This window comes from Ovis aries, chromosome 1 (assembly GCF_016772045.2).
Source record: "Ovis aries strain OAR_USU_Benz2616 breed Rambouillet chromosome 1, ARS-UI_Ramb_v3.0, whole genome shotgun sequence".
Classification (NCBI taxonomy): Eukaryota; Metazoa; Chordata; class Mammalia; order Artiodactyla; family Bovidae; genus Ovis; species Ovis aries.
Genome location: NC_056054.1, coordinates 87,168,109 through 87,187,246, shown reverse-complemented (window position 1 = coordinate 87,187,246; position 19,138 = coordinate 87,168,109). Strand labels below are relative to the sequence as shown.

Sequence of the window (19,138 nt, the reverse complement as noted above, 5' to 3'; positions counted from 1 at the left end):
CTAGCTATTTCCATAATGGATTAAGTACCCACAAACTTAACACTCAAAACAAAAGCCTCTCTAGCCATAACCTCCCCCACACACCCTCCTTGTGACTCTCCTTGCTCAAGATAACCATGATGCTCAATCTCATGTTTATCTTTTCATTGCTTTCATTTTTATGTAGTTTTATTGTATCTATTGTGGGATCACCACTCCCTTGCAATGTCTTCCTCTCATTATTTCCTGAGAATCTTGCGAAGGGACAATGTGTTTTTATTGCTAGACAAAAGAAATTCTTCTATACTAAGGCAGGGAGTGTTGATACAAGAGTAACCGATGAAATGCCATTTTAACTGTTTTTTTCTTCAAACCTCTGTGGTCATTCCAATAATACCCATACATAGTTCAGAAGTTGCAGTTCAACACCTAAATGTATGGTGTTCAAATCCCACACTCCTCTTGAAGGGAGGTGTTGAGGTGCCCTTGAGCTTCACTGGGACCCAGGATTCCTTTGAAGGAAGATCCATTTCCTTAGTCTCATTCTCTGGTCTGTCTCAGGATGTTTCTGGGCCATTTCTGCCTTATGGGACACGGTTGACCCACCTGGAGTCCAGATGAATAAATTGAAGTCCTCTGGCCCAAGCTTCCTTAGGGCCCCCAGTTAACTTCTGATTTCAGGGATTTCATTTTTAATCAAGCACCTGCTGAATATCTCATGAAGAGATCTCTTTTGAGCAACAGCTGTCCATCTTCAGACCCATAGGTCTTAACCAAGGACCCTTTTATCAGCATCACCTGAGAAGCTTTTTAAAAATGAAGATGCCTGGAATCAACCCCAGCCCAAAAGACTCTGTAAATCTGCTATCAGCAATTTTAAGGCACTCCTCCAAAAACCACGTATGCACTCTTGGTTAAGAACCGTATCGTCAGACAATACCTAGCCAAGGCCCATACCTGCCTTGGTCTTCATAAATTCTTCAAGGTAATGCCAGCTAAAACATAGCCTTATGTTTCAGGAGACAGCTGTTCATTTTTGGTTTTCCCCGTGCCTCCCAGCAAATTGACATCTACTTTCTGACTATCAGGAAAAAGGCCAACTGGCTTTGAGAGATGCTGGCATCAACTATTTTTCATGTTTTGGCTATTGTGGTTTCCTGCAGACGTTGTAGATCTGTTTCGCTCTCTGGTTTTTTCTCCTTATCGCCCCTTTTCTCTCTCTCTCCTTCTGTCCCTTTCTGTCTCTCATCTCAGTTTACCCTGAAGTTCAACTCTGTTCTTTTCACCATGAAATAAACTCCTGCAGACTTCCATCCTTCACTTCTGGCCCAAGAGGTAAAAGGATTTCTCTCTCTAGGACTAGTTTGAAATATCCTGCAGAAAGACCATGTTTGAGAGGCAATCCCAGCAATGGCTAAGAGCATGGACTCCAGAGCCAGAGCTCAAATTCTGGTTGTGTGAACAGAGACAAATTACTTAACCACCCGTGACTCAGTTTCCCCATCTGTAAAATGAGGAGGATTACTGCACCTATTCCATTGGATTGTTGAGAGGATTCAGTGTGCTAAGATGCAATCAGAATAGTGCCTGGTATGCGGTAAGTACTATAGAGTCAGGGGGCTTCATGTGTCTTGCAGGCAACCCAAGAATGTTTAATTTGCTTCATGAACTTGGTTCTTTAAATGCAGGAGAAATAAGATGAGCTCTTTTGTCAGACTTGATTCTAAAACATGTGTCAATATTGGTATGACATGGAAGTGAATGAACCTTGGGAGAAAGAAATCACTTTATCAAGGATCTCTTTATGATACGTAAGGGACCTGTCTTCATAAGACATGTTTAGTCATGTTTGCTTCATTTAAGGAAAGTATTTCAACAAGTTGGGAAATTTGCATGAGTCAGAAACTTTAAAAGGAGACTATGGCTAAAGGAGGATAGAAATCTCCAAGGACTGCACTCCTCATTATAAAACCAGGATTAACCAAGGAAGCCTGCTGGCCTCTCCCTCCTCTCCTCTGTTTCATCTCCTTTCAAGGACCATCCATTTTACATTCCTGACTTGTCTTGCTTTTCTTCCATTTCCACATCACCCACTCTCATTGAGGTTACCTTTATTTTTCAGCAAGGCTACAACATCAGCTTTCCCTATCGGCCTCCTCACATCGACTCTGGCCCCTTCCAGAATTCCAGTGCCTCCTCTACTCTCCACACTGGAGCCGGAGTGATTGTCTTGAAATACAACGCTGTACTCCTGTTGTTGCTATCCCACCTTCACACCTCTAAAACCACTCCCTGGCTTCCTGGTGCTTTCATAATAACGAAAAGCAGTTTTAACAGCTGAACAGCGGGCCCTGTAGAGTCTGGCCCTCACTTGTCCCTCCAGCTCCACCAGTTCCATCTCACTTGCTCTACCCACGGTGGCCTTCCTTCCGTTCTGCATATTGACCAAGCGTCCCTGCGCCTCTGGGCCTTTGCATGTACTAGTTTCTTCCTGGAAGGCTCCTTCTCCCCACTTCCGCTCCCTTTAATTTCTCTTTTTTTCATAGCAGCCATCAGTTTTTCTTTTTAAAAAAATGTATTTATTTATTTGGCTACATCAGGTCTTCGTTGCAGCATGAGCACTCATATGCGGCCTGTGTGATCTCTTTCAGGACCAGGGATTGAACTGGGCCCGTAGGAGCACAGAGTCTTAGCCACTGGATCACCAGGGAAACACACCTGCCCTATTTTAAAGAAAAACACTTAAACTTTATTTTTTGAGCACTTTTAGGTTCACAGAAAAATTGAGCAGAAAACATAAAGAGTTCCCAAATACCCATCTTCCCACACTCCCCACACCTCAACACATAGCCTTCCTACCCATGAACACCTCACACCAGTGTGTGCATTTGGTATAATTCATGAACCAACATCAACACATTATCAACCAAAGTTTATAATTCATGACTCACACTTTGTGCTATATATTCTGAGTCTGGACAAAGGTACAATGACATATACCTAATGTTATAGTATCTACTATTTTTTAATACTATCGAAGTATTTTCACTGCCCTAAAAATCCCTTGTCTTCCACTTATTCACCCTGCTTGCCCACTAATCCCACAGCAAGTGCTGATTTTTATCACCTTGATAATTTTGCCTTTTCCAGAATTGCTATAGTTGGAATTGTATGATATACAACTTTTTCAAATTGGCTTCTTTCACTTAGTAACATGCTTCTGTAAGGTTTTTCCATGTCTTTTCATGGCTTGATAGCTCGTTTCTTTTTTAGTGCTGAATAATATTCCATTGTTTGGCTGTACCACAATTTGTGTATCCACTCATCCACTCCAGGACATATTGATTACTTCCAAGCTTTAGCAATTATGAATAAAGCTGCTATAAACATTTGTGTGTGTGTGTGTGGATACAGTCTTCAATTCATTTGGGTAAATACCAAGAAGTATGATTGTTGGATACTATGGTAAGAGTATGTTTGGTTTTGTAAGAAATCGCTGAACTGTCTTCTTCTGCCGCTTCAGCGGCTGCACCATTTTGCATTCCCACCAGCAGCATGTGAGTGCTCCCCCTGGTCCACGTCCTTGTCAGCATTTGGCATTGTTGGTATTTTGGATTTTGGCTAGCTGTGTATACATCTATATTAGTGTATAGTGGTATTTCATTGTTGTTTTAATTTGCAATTTCCTAAGGACTATGACGTTGAGCATCTTTTCAGATACTGTTTACCATCTATATAGCATCTTTGATGATACGTCTGCTCAGATATTTTGCCCATTTGAAATAAATACTGTTTATTTTCGGCTATTCTGTCTCTGTTTCCACATGGGCTTTGGCGAGCAGGGGCTACTCTCTAGCTGTGCAATGCGGGCTTCTCATCGCAGTGGTTTCTCCTTGGGGTCGCTTCTCTTGTTGCAAAGCATGGACTCTAGGGTGCATGGACTTCGGAAGTTTCAGCTCGTGGTCTCTGGTCTGGGGGCTCAGCAGTTGTGGCACATGGGCTTAGTTGATCTGAGGCTTGTGGGATCTCCCTGGATCAGGGATCGAACCCATTTGTCCGTTTTTAAATTGGATTGTTTCCTTCTCCCTTTCTGACCTCAATATATCCTTCTTTCTCAAATTTAGATCTTAATCCAGCAATCCCTTCTTTGCATCTTTGTCTAGATTTAAAAAAAAAAAACCCTCAAATTCCTGGAGAACTATTCTCTTCTTCATAGTTATCAGAGTTATAATTTAGTATTATTGGAATAAAGTCTGTAACAGTAGGTACTATGTCTGGGTTCATTCCCTGGTGTATTGATGAGCCCAGCACTGTGCTTAATGTAAATAACTATGAAATGAGGAATAAACTAATAACCTCAGTGAGAAAGAAGGTGGAGAGGGAATGAGGGGTCATGTAAAGAAACCAGTGCAAAACTAGAGTGAGGCCAGAATTTCAACGAGCAGAGGGGGCAGAGGGCCAAAGAGGGCAGAGGGCCAAAAACAAATGCCAAAAGTGCAAACCTGTAAGACTGGTGTTAGGAATACTAAAGTGTAAAATGAGCTGAGGCTTAAACAAATGACTGAGACCACAGAAAAACTATTTTAGAAAATTATTTGGAGCAAGAAAAATAACAAGGAAGAGCCAGATCCCACACTTAGTGTGGCAGAATGAGGCATAACTTTTCATGCATAACGTTTCTCTCCCTCAAGAAGAGTAATTCTCAAGCCAGAAAGTGTAAAGGCAAACTCCAGAATAAGAATGGCAAGCTCAAGATCAGTGTAGAGTTTTGGGAGCAATTAGGCACATTGCGTGAGCTCCGGTTTTGGATGAATCTCCACAGGACTTGGAAATATGATTGCAGAGTCACTGTCCATGATTTCTGAGAAATTTGGGAAAGGAGCCAATAGCCAGGGAAACGTGAAACATTTCTCCATTTTTAAACAGGGAAAGAATGTGCATTTGGGTAAATTTATTGACTTCTGACTTCCAAATATGACACTGATTCACCACACAAGTATGTGCTAGAGTTGTAACTGGATGCCTAGAAAGTAGGATTTTATATTTGTCTACCTCAGTAGGCCACCATTTCAAAGTCACCAGGCAGCTAGGTGGAAGCAGAGAATTACCTTGGAGGAAGTGTTCGTTCCTAGAAAAATCACACAATTGATACCGTCAGTGGTGTAAATGTAGGCAGCTAGGCACCCAGTAACCTCAGAATAGAGCATAATTGGACATTTACCCTACTGTAAAGCTTGACAAAGGCTGTTCTCCAAATTTCTTGGTATGAATAGCTGGGTTGCTAGAAGCAATTGGGCAAATTTATACAGCTACAAGGAGCCTTCTGGAAGAAAAAGGATCAGACTCATTCCCTTCTTATTTGAGGCTAAATACTATTAGATCCTCTCTGATGTGCTGAAATGGCCACACCTGAAAAGATGACCAAGCACCTCCCCCACAGGGGGGACACTAACCATAGGGTGGGGGGACTGTGAAACTGTGACTTGATCATCCTCCAGCGCTGTGTGCGGCTGAAGCCAAAGCACCCACCCACCCCAGCTGCCCTAGCAGAGAGGCTTTGCAGTAGTGAAACAGGAGGGAAGGGGGCAGGGTGCAACCTTTAAAAGAATAACGTATCTATAGGACATGACTGGAAAATCCCATGGGTGGAGGAGCCTGGTGGGCTGCAGTCCATGGGGTCGCGAAGAGTCAGACACGACTGAGCGACTTCAGTTTCACTTTCACTTTCATGCATTGGAGAAGGAAATGGCAACTCACGCCAGTGTTCTTGCCTGGAGAATCCCAGGGACGGGGGAGCCTGGTGCGCTGCCGTCTATGGGGTTGCACAGAGTCGGACACGACTGAAGCGACTTAGCAGCAGCAGCAGCAGCAGCAGCAGGACATGATGAAAATTGATTAGAGCCAACTAGGTCCAAGATGGTGGAAGACTCAACTTCCAGTGGACCTTGAACCTCATTATATGCTCATCGGACCGCATTAGCATAAGCTAAGTGACACAGCCACCAGCGCCATGACAGTTCTAAGGCACCATAAAAGGTCAAAAGTGGACGGAGGCCCAGTCCCTGGAAATCTCCGCCCCTTGCCGGAAATAGTTGAAATAACCTTCCCACTCATTACCCACCCCATAAAAACTAACCATCCCATATTTCAGGGCCTCTTGCCTTCTGAGATGGCCCACGTTCTTTCTTTGGAGTGTGTTTGTCTCTAAATAAATCCACTTTTTAACTATCACTTTGTCTCCCACTGAATTCCTTCTGGGATGAGACATCAAGAACCTGAGCTTCATTAAGTTCTGAGACCAGATGTGTGATTTCAATGAAAAGACAGTGGGTCCAAGCCCCAACCTGGGTTTTGGGTTTGAATCCCAACTGAGTTGCCCAGTTTCAATATAAGCCCATGTCTGGCACATTCTCTTGTAATCTTGATGCTAGGGAAGACTGGCCGTGGCCTGTGAAGAGAGCTGGGTGGGCTGTTGGCATTAGTGCACACCAGCTGGGTGGGGCCATCTGCCTTTAGTAGTGATAGATATGGGCAGCGGCAGCAGAGAGAGCTTGGGTCCCCCTTGGTCAAACACAACCATACACAGGGAGCCCAGAGATTTTACTGATATGGTGTACTGGGCTGGAAAGTATTCCCCTCCACCCCTCCAATTCATGTCCACTTGTAACCTCAGAATGAGGTCTCATTTGGAATAGGGTCATGGTAGATGTAATTAGCTAAGATGAGGTCACACTGGCCCTAAAATTAATAGGACTGGTATTTTTATAAGAAGAGAGGGTTACATATAAAGACCTCAAGGGAAGAAGGCCATGTGATCAAGGAAGCAGAGACTGTGGCTGCAGCCGAGAAATGCCACACATTGTCAGGAGACCCAGGAATCTAGGAGAGAGGCATGGAACAGATTCTTCTTGATTTCAGACTTTTGACCTCCTGAACTATGAGAGAATAAATTTTGTTGTTGTTGTTGTAAGCCAGTAACTTAGTGGTACTTGGTTACAGCAGTCCTAGAAACAAATTGATTCAAGAGATAATCTGAAAAATAAGAAATGATGTGAATCTTAGTTGAATCCCAATCTGGTAAAAGCAAGTTATTCTAAACAGAGCTTATTAACAGCTGGCTTATCTCTTGTGATAAACAAATTGCAGAGATTACACCTTATAGTATTTTTATGGATAAATTAGAGAAATGTATGTTAGATGACAATACAGGTATGAGGGTTGTCAGCCAGCTTAATGCTCATTGGGACGAATTGATTGATCATTGAGCATGCCTCTGTGCTTTTATAATGACTTAGATAAGATTTTGAATGTGTTCTTATCAAATGTATAAATAATATGAAGTTGGTAGGAATGATATAATAGATGTGAGAGGTACCATGCTCAAATTAATCAGAGTGGCTAAAATGATGAGCCAAAGACCTCAAGATGACATTTTATGGGGGAAAATCTAAAATCAAACCTTTAGTTTCTCAAAGTCAATTGCAAGGTGACTTAACATGAGAACAATACATGAGAGATTTATAGTTGACCCAAGTTTAAAAGGAGGCAGCAAAATGACATGGTTACACAAAAAGGTAATAAAAGTTTAGATCACATTGATACAGATGTACTAATAACAAGCAATTCATTAGTCAAATTCCTTACAGATAGATTAAAATGATTTGAATATAGGTCATCCAAGTATCTCCTGTGAGAACCAGATGATTAACAACTAGCTTTGATACACAGAAGTAATGAACTGAGTGTATTGACAAGGGGAGGAAGGCAGTTTCTAGAAAAATGCTCAGTTCAGTTCAGTTCAGTCGCTCAGTCCTGTCTGACTCTTTGCGACCCCATGAATCGCAGGACGCCAGGCCTCCCTGTCCATCACCAACACCCAGAGTTCACTCAGACTCATGTCCATCGAGTCAGTGATGCCATCCAGCCATCTCATCCTCTGTCGTCCCCTTCTCCTCCTGCCCCCAATCCCTCCCAGCATCAGAGTCTTCTCCAATGAGTCAACTCTTCTCATGAGGTGGCCAAAGTACTGGAGCTTCAGCTCCAGCATCGTTCCTTCCAAAGAACACCCAGGACTGATCTCCTTTAGGATGGACTGGTTGGATCTCCTTGAAGTCCAAGGGACTCTCAAGAGTCTTCTCCAACACCACAGTTCAAAAGCATCAATTCTTTGATGCTCTGCCTTCTTCACAGTCGAACTCTCACATCCATACATGACCACTGGAAAAACCATAGCCTTGACTAGATGGACCTTAGTTGGCAAAGTAATGTCTCTGCTTTTGAATATGCTATCTAGGTTGGTCATAATTTTCCTTCCAAGGAGTAAGCGTCTTTTAATTTCATGGCTGCAGTCACCATCTGCAGTGATTTTGGAGCCCAGAAAAATAAAGTCTGTTTCCACTGTTTCCCATCTATTTCCCATGAAGTGATGGGACCAGATGCCATGATCTTCGTTTTCTGAATGTTGAGCTTTAGGCCAACTTTTCCACTCTCCTCTTTCACTTTCATCAAGAGGCTTTTAGTTCCTCTTCACTTTCTGCCATAAGGGTGGTGTCATCTGCATATCTGAGGTTATTGATATTTCTCCCGGCAATCTTGATTCCAGCTTGTGTTTCTTCCAGTCCAGCGTGTCTCATGATGTACTCTATGTGTGAGTTAAATAAGCAGGGTGACAATATACAGCCTTGACGTACTCCTTTTCCTATTTGGAACCAGTCTGTTGTTCCATGTCCAGTTCTAACTGTTGCTTCCTGACCTGCATACAGATTTCTCAGGAAGCAGGTCAAGTGGTCTGGTATTCCCATCTCTTTCAGAATTTTCCACAGTTTATTGTGACCCACACAGTCAAAGGCTTTGGCATAGTCAATAAAGCAGAAATAGATGTTTTTCTGGAACTCTCTTGCTTTTCCATGATCCAGCGGATGTTGGCAATTTGATCTCTGGTTCCTCTGCCTTTTCTAAAACCAGCTTGAACATCAGGAAGTTCATGGTTCATGTATTGCTGAAGCCTGGCTTGGAGAATTTTGAGCATTACTTTACTAGCGTGTGAGATGAGTGCAATTGCTCAGCATATATTAAATATGAAAAAAGCAGCCTCAAGATTCCAAACTGTTCTTTCCCAATGCTGTTTTTCCACGCCAAGCAGTCAGAGGAGCTGAAGCAGATCAGGCAGTAGCTGTGGATATGGTCACCGCCCCTTGCCATCAAGGGAAAGCAGCAGATAAGCGGTACCCACAGAACCTGCGAGCACTCCTCACCCTGCCTTCTCCTGCAAAGGCTGTTGTGGCTCACACTGACTGCGACATAAGCAGAGAAGGAAAGTCTGGGGACTGCAGCTCCAGTTCAAAAACGTGCAAATCCCACACAACATCAGAAAGACTATCTTTGAACTTTTCATTTAGAAACAATTTTAGACTTGTTAAAAGCTGCCAAGGGACTGCCCTGGTGGTCCAGTGGTTAGGAGTCTTTTTTCTAATGCAGGGGACTCGAGTTCAGTCCCTGGTTGGGGAACTAAGCTTCCAAATGCGGGATGGCAGCTGAGACCATGCACCACAACTACTAGCCCACGCACTGGAAAGCCCACGTGAGAGCCTGCCCACCTCAGTCAAAGTTCCTGCAAGTCAAAGCGAGGATCCTGAGTGCCACAACTAAGACCCGACGCATCAAATAAATAAATACATATTTTTAAAAAATTCCACAAATATTATTATTTTAAAAATTGCCAAAAGAATTCCTGTATGTGCTTCACCCAGCTCTCCCAAATGTTAACATCTGATGCAGGTGGAGTACAATGATCAATAGCAGAAAATTAACATTGATCCTGTTAACTCGTTTGCAGGTCCTACTGAAGTTAGCTCAACGGTCCCACTCATAACCCTTTTCTGTACCAGGCCTGGAGCCAGGCTTCCACATAGCAGTTGTTAATAGTTGTTGTGTCTCCTTGGTCTCCTTCAAACTGGAACAGTTCATCAGTCTTATGAAAGAATATTTAAGGGTAAATTTGACAAACCAGAAAATGTCTAGAATAGTGTGGGTTGGAAAGCAAGAACCCCGAGGAAACTTTGCCAGGACTGGAGCTGTCAGCCTAGACAGAAGTCTTAAGGGGACATGTTAGTTGTTTTCAAGGCTGTCTTCAAACACTGGAGGAACCTCATGCAGAAGATGGAGTAGATTTATTCACTGTTGCTTCAGGGAATGAAAATAGAACCAAGAGGTGGTGTTACCACAGGAAGATTTGAGCTTGCTACTATGCAGAACATTCTATTAGAACTAACCAACCATATCCTGGACCTTGGCAGCACTGAGCTGGATCAGGGCAGATAGATAAGTCTGAGTAACAAGAATTCAGGGAGAGGCAGGTTGGTGGAGGGTGGCAGAGTGGGAATGACTGTGGAGCGGCTGGTCAGGCCCCTCGTGACTTCAGGATGTCAGCCCAGGAGAGACAGCGAGCAGAAAGAGACCTGATTGGCAGGCCCAGCAAAGAAGGCCGGGAGAAGAGCTAGAGCAGAGAATGCCTCCTTCATCAGGTTTGTTGCCAAAGTCCACTATTCATAGGCAACTTGAGGCATTGTCCACAGCCCTACAAGCAGGCTGTCCATCCAGTCTGTATGGTCTATCTACTCTCACAAGCTCTCTGATCTCTTAAGAAAGGGAGCGTTCCTGCAGGGATAGAAATCGTGTTCTTTGTTCCTGGAGTTCCAAGTCGGGAATGAAAGTACAGAGCCACCTCTTGGAAGGTATTGAGGTGCACTGGGGGCTAAAAAGATGCCAAATCCCTGGCATGGACTCCAGACTGGGCAGTTCCTATGGCTGGAGGTTTGACCAGGATCCTTCTAAAGAATGTCAATCATATCTATTTGGAATGCATATCATCACTGAAAAACAAATATAACTAAATGGAAGGAAAAGCAATGAGTGAATGCTTAAGTAAAGGGCTTACATTTCTGTTTTTTGTTTTTTTTTTTAAACTGATCAGTTATTGAAGTTTTCTTCCAGATTAGCTCAGCAAACATTCAGTTCACCGTGAGAATGTGCGAACAGCCCCATCGCAGTGCAACTCTGTCATACTGTGGCTGCACCCGCTTATCCACCCACAGGTCTTGGGTCTGTCTTGCCATTCATTTGTCTGACTCTTCACTAATCCACTTATACCTTCCTCCATCAAGTCAGCATTTGTCTAACTTCCACTACATGCCAGGTTCTGTGTTAGACACTGGGGGTGTAATAATGAAAAATACCATTTTTCCTGTCCCCATGGTGTTGATGGCTTAGCAGAAGCTGGGAGGATGGAGGTGACAAAGCAATGAAGCTGTCATTGGGTGAAATGCAGACTTCAACTAAGGAAGTTCAGGTCTCCATTTAAAACTCACCCAATTGAGCAGTTTGTAAGATGATTCAAAATCACCTGTAAGGAGCACAGAAAAGTTATTGGAATTTCCACAGACAGGTTCAGATTTTATGTGAGTCACAAGAAATTCTTGGGATTGGAATCAGATTCAATGAAATCAGGTGTATTAAGTATTGTGTGCCAAGGCGGATGAAAGAAATCAATACCCTAATCCCTCTCCTTTTCAGACTCAAGATTATGAGAACCTCTCTGGTGAGCTGACCTGGTCCCACCAGAGGACTGCTAGTGGGGAAGACCACCAATACCCCCAAGAGAAGGGAAAGGGCCTGTAAAGAGGTGACTTAACTATCACCTCCCAATCCAATTGCTCTAGCAGAGCGAGCCTGTGTGCAGAAACCCAAGTGGGATGCTTTCGTGGCTGGGCCTGACACTGAGAGCACAGGCATGTACTCCCTTGAAAAACCACCATGGCCTGTGCAGGGATCTGAACCGGGTGCCACTGCAGCCGTGACCTGGGTGGGACTGTCCGTGATCAACAGCCACTGCTTGTGGTCATAAAAGGACCTGAACTACAGGCACTCCTCCGTCACTCACTGGCCATCCTAGTTGGCTCACGTCCCCACCCATAAATTGGGGACATTATAATTTTCTTCTCAACAAAGTTGTTTCAAGGCTTAAAGACTAAATGGAGAGACTATGTGGGAAGGCGCTCTGTTACTAGAACAAGAGTGTGTTTAAGGAACCAGCTCCAGTCAGAATTTTCACATCCTTAGATGACTAGTCAAGCATCACCTCCTACTAATTTTCACTTTGACTTTGGGTGAGACACTGTTGACAGGACATTAAATCATCGATTGTTTTGCCCTATTTTAGATAGTAGCATTCTTTGCTCTTTTTCTTTAACCGCAACAAGTCTAAGCCTAACTGTGATGTGAAATAGGATAACACAATGTTCCTTAATGGGGTAATTGTAAAAATTAAATTAGGTATCAAGTGTCTACCACAAGGCAGAGCCAGGCACAGGCTTTGCCTATGAAATCAATACTTGCTTCCCACCCATATTGCTCAATCTTTAGCATAAGTGAATACATGCAGAGAGTAGTTCTCAAAAACAGTTAATAACGGCTAACATTAATTGAGCACTTACTATAAGCAGGCACTGTGTGATGTGCCTTTTTGGTGTTATTTCATCTGATTCTCACGGTAGCCTAATAGAATGTACGTGATCACTATCCCTGTTTTACAGACACGAACTAGGGGAACAGAGAAGTTACGTAACTTGGCTAAGGTAGCACAGCTGGTAAATAACAGCGCCAGGGTACAAGCCCATACATTCCAGTCTCAGAGCCCTTGCTCCTGAGTGCTGTTCTCTGCTGCCTTGTTACTGGGGTAGAGACACGAATTCAGTTCAAATTCAGCTTGAAAGTGGCTGATAGGAATAATTTGTAGGTTACTTCTAGTTTGTGCTGAATCTTGACCAAAGGTAGCTTAGTTCTACCTGCTTTTCTCTGCCCATATAAACCATCTCAACAGTATGTTTCAGCCGGCTTATCTCCCTTAATTTGTTTATATCAGTCTCCTAAAACAGAAGTAATTTGACCTTTTACACTTTAGTAGTGCTCAATGATTCACATGTCTGAAAGACAGAGAGAGAGAGAAACAAGGTTAATAAAGTATCATGTATCATAAATAGTAGCCAGCATGGAAAAAATCAGGGCAAATGGAGGGGGAAAAGGGAGGATTCTCTTTGAGTAATAAATTTAGAAGCTAACATTTTGTCCTGAGTCACAGTGCAACATAAAATTTCCCATATTAAAGAATTCTGGGAATGATACAAACTGTGGCCCCAGATATGATCAGTATGAAACAGAAAGAGAAGTCTGATGCAGTTGGTACCAAAGTGGAAGATGGAAGTAAGGAAAGACATATAAACAGCCAGGAAACCAGAGTCACCATGGAAACCCATGGCGCTGGGAAACGCAGCTCAGAAACACAAGCGAAGACAGAGTCCAGGCAAAGGATGTGGGCAGGCTTGCCGAAGGGGGCTCGGCCTAGCTCTTCTGGCTAGTGTCGGGGCCAGGAAGTATCCTGGTTTTCATAAAAACTGGGGTGAACGGTCCTACACTTAGGCTTTGGACACTGATTACGCATCTGCCCTTTAGTGAGGGCCAGGATGCAAAGATGCACCAAAGGTCACAATTGGCCTCAGAAAGTTTACCAGCTACTGAGACAAACAGACCGGCAGGTATGTGATGGGCGTGCTGTGTAATGGATGCTTCTGTGGACCCGGGGAAAGAGTAGCAAAGAGGGCGCAGGTCCAGTACAGGGAGGGTGATATCGGGGATGCAGTTTGGGGAACGACGTGGTATTTTCGAGGGTGGTGCTGAGTGTTATCATTCCTGGCAGGGGAACCTTCACCTGCAGAGACCTTGGAATCTGAGCTCGTTTGGTGGGTTTGGGGAAGCATGTTGCAGGGAATGACTGGAGAGAGGGCCTCTGGAAACAGTGAGTGATGGGCTGGAGGGCGGGCAGAAGTCAGATCACATATTACGCATTTAGTTTATCCTGAAGATGCCTCTTTTCTCTGATGGTTTGTTGAGAAACCTGAACAGAGCAGACTTTGCCTGCCTGGGTGCTTCTGGGCTCAAGACAATACTTTTTAGTATTTTTCAAACTATCACTTATGGATAATGAATTTAAAAAAAAGAAAGAAATAGACTAAACCAGTGACTTTTGCATGGATGGCCTGCTTTTTTAAAAATTTCAATCTGTCATGGACTGATACTTCATAAAATACAAGGCAATAAAAATTAATTACTAGAAAAAGGATCATGCTCCTGGATGTCACAGTGATATCAAATTACTATAAAAGTTTCTAAAAATTCCTACTTTATTGAGATATAATACCAATACCATACAATTCACCCATTTATAGTATACAAGTCAGTGTTTTCTGTATATTCACAGAGTTGTACAACCATCACTACAACCAATTTTAGAACACTTTACCACTCTTGGAGGAAGCCTTCTACCTCTTAGAAGTTAATCCACTTTTTCCAGTAGACCCACTCTTCCCAGCCTTAGATAGTCACCAATCTACTTTCTATCTTAAAAGGTTTGCTTACTCTGGTCATTACATACAAATGAAAGCGTACAATAATGTGCTCTTTTGTGACTGGTCTCTCTCTTTAGCATAACGTTTTCAAGATACATGCGTGTTGTAGCATGGATCAGTACTTCATTTCTTTTTATTGCAAATAGTATTCCATCCTTTTAGTATATCATGTTATTCATCAAGCTTCCCAGGTGGCGCTAGTGGTAAAGAACCCACCTGTCAATGCAGGAGGCATAAGAGACGTGGGTTCAATCCCTGGGTTGGTAAGATCCCCTGGAGGAGGGCATGGCAACTCACTTCAGTCTTCTTGCCTGGAGAATCCCCATGGACAGAGGAGCCTGGTGGGCTACAGTCCATGGGGTCGCAAAGAGTCGGACATGACTGAAGGGACAGCACCCACGGCATACATCCATTCATCGGCTGACAGAGAGTTGGGTTGTTTCCATCTCTGGGCTGTTTCAAATAATGCTGCTATGAAGATTTTTGCGTGAAGGCATGTTTGATTTCTCTTGGTGTATACACACCCGGGGTAGAATTTCTGGGTCATATAACGCTATGCTTATGTTTTTAAGGAATCGCTATACTGTTTTTCATAGCAGCTGCACCGTTTTACCTTCTAAATAGCAGTGTACGGGGGTCCCACTTTCTCCACATTCTCATCAGCACTTATTACTCGAGCCATCCTGGCGAGTGTAAAATGGAATCTCACTGTAGCTTGTGTTCGCATTTCCCTGATAGCTAATGATGGCAGGCATCTTTTCATGTGCTGTACACTGAATTTCTGCACTTATCTCCTTCCTGGCTGCTGATAAGCAGCTCACAGACCACACTTCAAGTAGGACTGGACTGGAAAATGTGAGTGCATTACATGGAGTCAGAAAACTTTTGTTTCAGTTAGGCACATGTGTTTACGTGTTCGGGACTGAGATAATAAAATGTACTTGTACTTCTTATTGTTTGAATCCCTTCCTGACATCCCTCTTTATCTAGAGTGACACAGGCCATCCTAGAAGAGGGACATTGTCCTTCCAAATATGCCTCATGGCTAAGTGCCACTGCCAGAGCCCTGAGAAAACCTGACTGGCAGCGTCAACATATGAAATTAATAAAAAAGGGTTTAAGTCCCAAACCAGTTTAATTACTAAAATAGATTCACTGTTTTGAACTCAGTAAAATATTAAAAAAAAAATTTTTAAAGACTCTCCGTTGTATTTTAATGCTCTATTAATTTGATGAGGGTTTTAAAAAACCTGACTTTATTCCATGAAAATGTGATTGCTTAAAGGAGTTGGTTGGCTCTGAGGTACAACCAAAGGCAAGGTATGCCTGGGTCGCCCTCGGTGGAGACATATGTACACACCCCTCAAATGTGAGTGTGCTCATGCCTCCCCGTACGTGAGTGCCCACGCAACTCTCTTTGCTTCAATAGATGCTGCTGTTCACTCTTGTTCATTGCAGTAATATTCATAATAGCCAAGTGGTAGAAGTCACTCAAGTGTCTGCTGACAGAATTAAAAAATGCGGTGGGTGAGCGTGCTCAGTTGTGTCTCTTTGCGACCCTATAGACTGCAGCCCCCCAGACTCCTCGGTCCATGGGATTTGCCCAGCAAGAACACTGCAATAGGTTGCCATCTCCCCCTCCAGGGTACCTTCCCCACCCAGGGATGGAGCCAGTATCTCCCACGTCTCCTATATTGCATCTCCTTCATTGTTTAAGTGGATTCTTTGCCGCTGAGCCACCAGGGAAGCCCAAAAAGCATGATATACACATACAATGGAATGTAATCCAGCCTTTAAAAAAACAAGGAAATCCTGGCACATACTGCAACATGGATGAAATTTCAAGACATGCTGCTAAGTGAAATAAACCAGTCACAAAACAACAAATACCGTATGGCTCCACTTAAATGATATCTCTAAAGTAGTCAGACTTGTAGATGCAGAGAGTAGAATGATGATGGCTAGGGCTGAGGGGAGGGGAAAATTAGGAGTTGTTCTTCCGTGGGCAGAGTCTCAGTTTTGTAAAACGAAAGAGTTCTGAAGATCTGTTGCACAGCAATGTGAAAATGTTTAATACTACTGAACTATATACTTAAAGATTAAGAGGGTAAATTTTATGTTGTGTAAAATTGAAAAAAATTAAAGATAATGCCACTTAGAAGACATAGCACTTAGCAGACAGAACTGGGTGTTGGATTGACAAATCCGGATTTACAGCTCCAATTTGCCTCTCCAGAGCTGTGCGACTTGGGTGAGCGATGTCCACCCTTAATGCCTGAGTGCTTTCTACAAGAAAATAGCTAGTTCTTAGTGCCAGCAGGAAGGTTAGCTGTGAGTGAAGTGCCTGGCAGAAATTGAGGAGAGTCCAAAGAGCGGTGTCTTCCGTGAGCGGAATGAAACTTACAGCCCCTCCCACCGTACTCCTGTCTGTCCATCCTCTAGTCTACAGGAGCCAGCGTGCAGAGCTGTGGCGGTAGTGCCTGGATCTCCCCGGGTGATCAGTGAGCTCAGCTCTACGGACCTAAGCCTAAGTTTGTTGTTGTGTTGCTGTTGTCTAGGCACTAAGTCATGTCCCACTCTTTTGTGGCCCCATGGAATATACACCTCCAGGCTCCTTTGTTCATGGGGTTTCCCAGGCAAGAATACTGGAGTAGGTTGCCATTTCCTTCTCCAGGGGATTTTCCTGACCCACAGATCAAACCCATGGATCAAACCCACGTCTCCTGCATTAGCAGGCATTTTCTTTACTACTGAGCCACCAAGGGAACCCAAACCTAAGATATACTCGCTGACAACAGGACTTTCTGCTCCTCTGAAGCTCTGAGGGATCCAGTTTTGGGGTTCCTTGAGAGAGCCTTTTACCAGCTCAGCCTAGCTTCTGGTCTCACAGAACGCAGCCAGACACAAGTTGTGGGATTTTAGGTGTGTTCCAAGAAAAGCAGTGGGGACTTTCTGTACCCAGGAAAACTCCCTAACCAGTCAAGGCCTCATCCCTTGGCTCAAGGCTTTGCACTCATAAAACACACACATTTCTGAGATCATACTAATACCATTACAATTAAATAATTTTACAGTTCCCTAAGAGATTTCATATACAGAATATTCATCCAAACTTATTATCTCTGCTTTTACAGATGAAAATTTTAATGAGCACCTACTTTATGCCAGGCCACTTTCCAGGTTCCTTCTCCCAAGTTATCTCTCTCTGTTTCGTAAATGGCCCAGGAAAGACATGAATGGTGCTTTTCCCAGAGCACCTCAGCTCCCTTCTGAGTCATCAGTGAACCATCAGGCCCTTGCAGAGAGCAGGTTTTCCTGGGGCAAAGAGCACAGCAGGCGGTACCTAAAAGAGACAGATCTGCTCAACAGAGAAGGGTGCAGACAACCGGGGCAAGATGAGGGGCCATCAGAACGTAGAACCCAGGACTATGATGGTCTCGACTCTCGGCCAGCCTGCCAGGCTTCGGTTTCCTGGGCTCTCTTGTTCTCTCTCCTCACAGCCCCACCCCACTCCCATAGTGGGCAAGCTCACTGGCTTGGGAGGCACACAGATCTGGCTCCAGCCTCTGCGAAGCCTCGGCCTTCATCAGTACGACAGGGACAGTACGTGGAGCTGGCTCTTAGAAGACTGTGAGTGTTCTGAGAACTGCTGCACGCGAAGTGCCATGGCTGTCCAGGCCCGTGGTAAGAACTCAGGATAATCTGCCCTGGCGCTTCGGCCCTGCCTTTCGGGGGCTCCTGCCTCCAGGACCACTGCGAGCCCCTCTTTTCTCACCCAGTCCCACTCCAGCCATACCCCCGCCCTTGAAAAAGCCGCAGGGAACTGCACAAGAAGCAGAGCGCCAGCTGGGGGTGGAGGGGAGCTGGCAGCAACAGAGAGTCCCTACCATCTCCCCTTCCTCCTGGAGGACAGGCTGACCCTCAGGCCTGGCCTCAGAGACTAAATCCAAACTCCCTCCTTCCTGTTTACTCTATCAGCATCCTGGCATTTAATTAGGCCCCAGGGAGAGAAGCTGTGGGTTCAGTCTTAGAAGCGGCAGAGACCCTGGGCTGGGAAAGCCGCTGGTCTGAGTCTCCCAGTGGGGCCATCCCATCCTATGGACAGGCTCAGAGCAGAGGAGGTGAGAGCTTGCAGGCAGAGGGCAGGCCTGCTGGACTCCCACCACCCAGGCAGCATTCTGCACAAGCTGTATCTGATGAGGCTTCCGGCAGCCTCCTGCTAGTGCCGCTGGTGACATCCCAAAGGAAGTCACCAGTCCTTAGAAGTCCCACTCCTCCCCCTCCCAGAGTCCCACTGCCTTGAAATTTTCTCACCCTATGGGAGAGTGTCCCACCGTGACTGCCTTTCTGAGATTTTTGAGGAGATACTTAACTCACACCCCCTCTAACTTTACATCTCTTCAGCAAGACCACAAAGAATGGGTATTATGATGAAGCTTTCATAACACAATGGAAAGATTGGGCTTAGTAGCCAACAGGCTGGCATTCAATCCCCAGTCACGCTATTTACTCAAAGTTCTTCAACCCCTTTGAACCTCAGTTTCCTTACATCTATAATGATCCTGATGACGCTTAGTCCAGAAGGTTACTATGGAGATTAAATCAGGTGACATGTGACAGCACCTAACATGCTGGGCACATATAAAAGGTGCTTGATAAATATTGTTTCCTCCCACTTTTTCCAGAGGGAGCATCATGGA

At 44.3% G+C, this 19,138-nt stretch overlaps 1 long non-coding RNA gene across 3 annotated transcripts in view; it reads right to left on the bottom strand.

The window, feature by feature from the left end:
• Positions 1 to 19,138, bottom strand: part of LOC121819943 (uncharacterized) — a 39,857-nt gene that overhangs the window by 11,039 nt on the left and 9,680 nt on the right. For 2 of the 3 annotated variants that reach the window (XR_006060303.2, XR_009597074.1), the window contains exon 3: positions 7,400 to 17,781. This is a non-coding gene — a long non-coding RNA (uncharacterized LOC121819943). Of the gene's footprint in view, positions 1 to 7,399; positions 17,782 to 19,138 lie in introns of those variants that run through there. The other variant, XR_006060299.1, reaches the window with a different exon arrangement.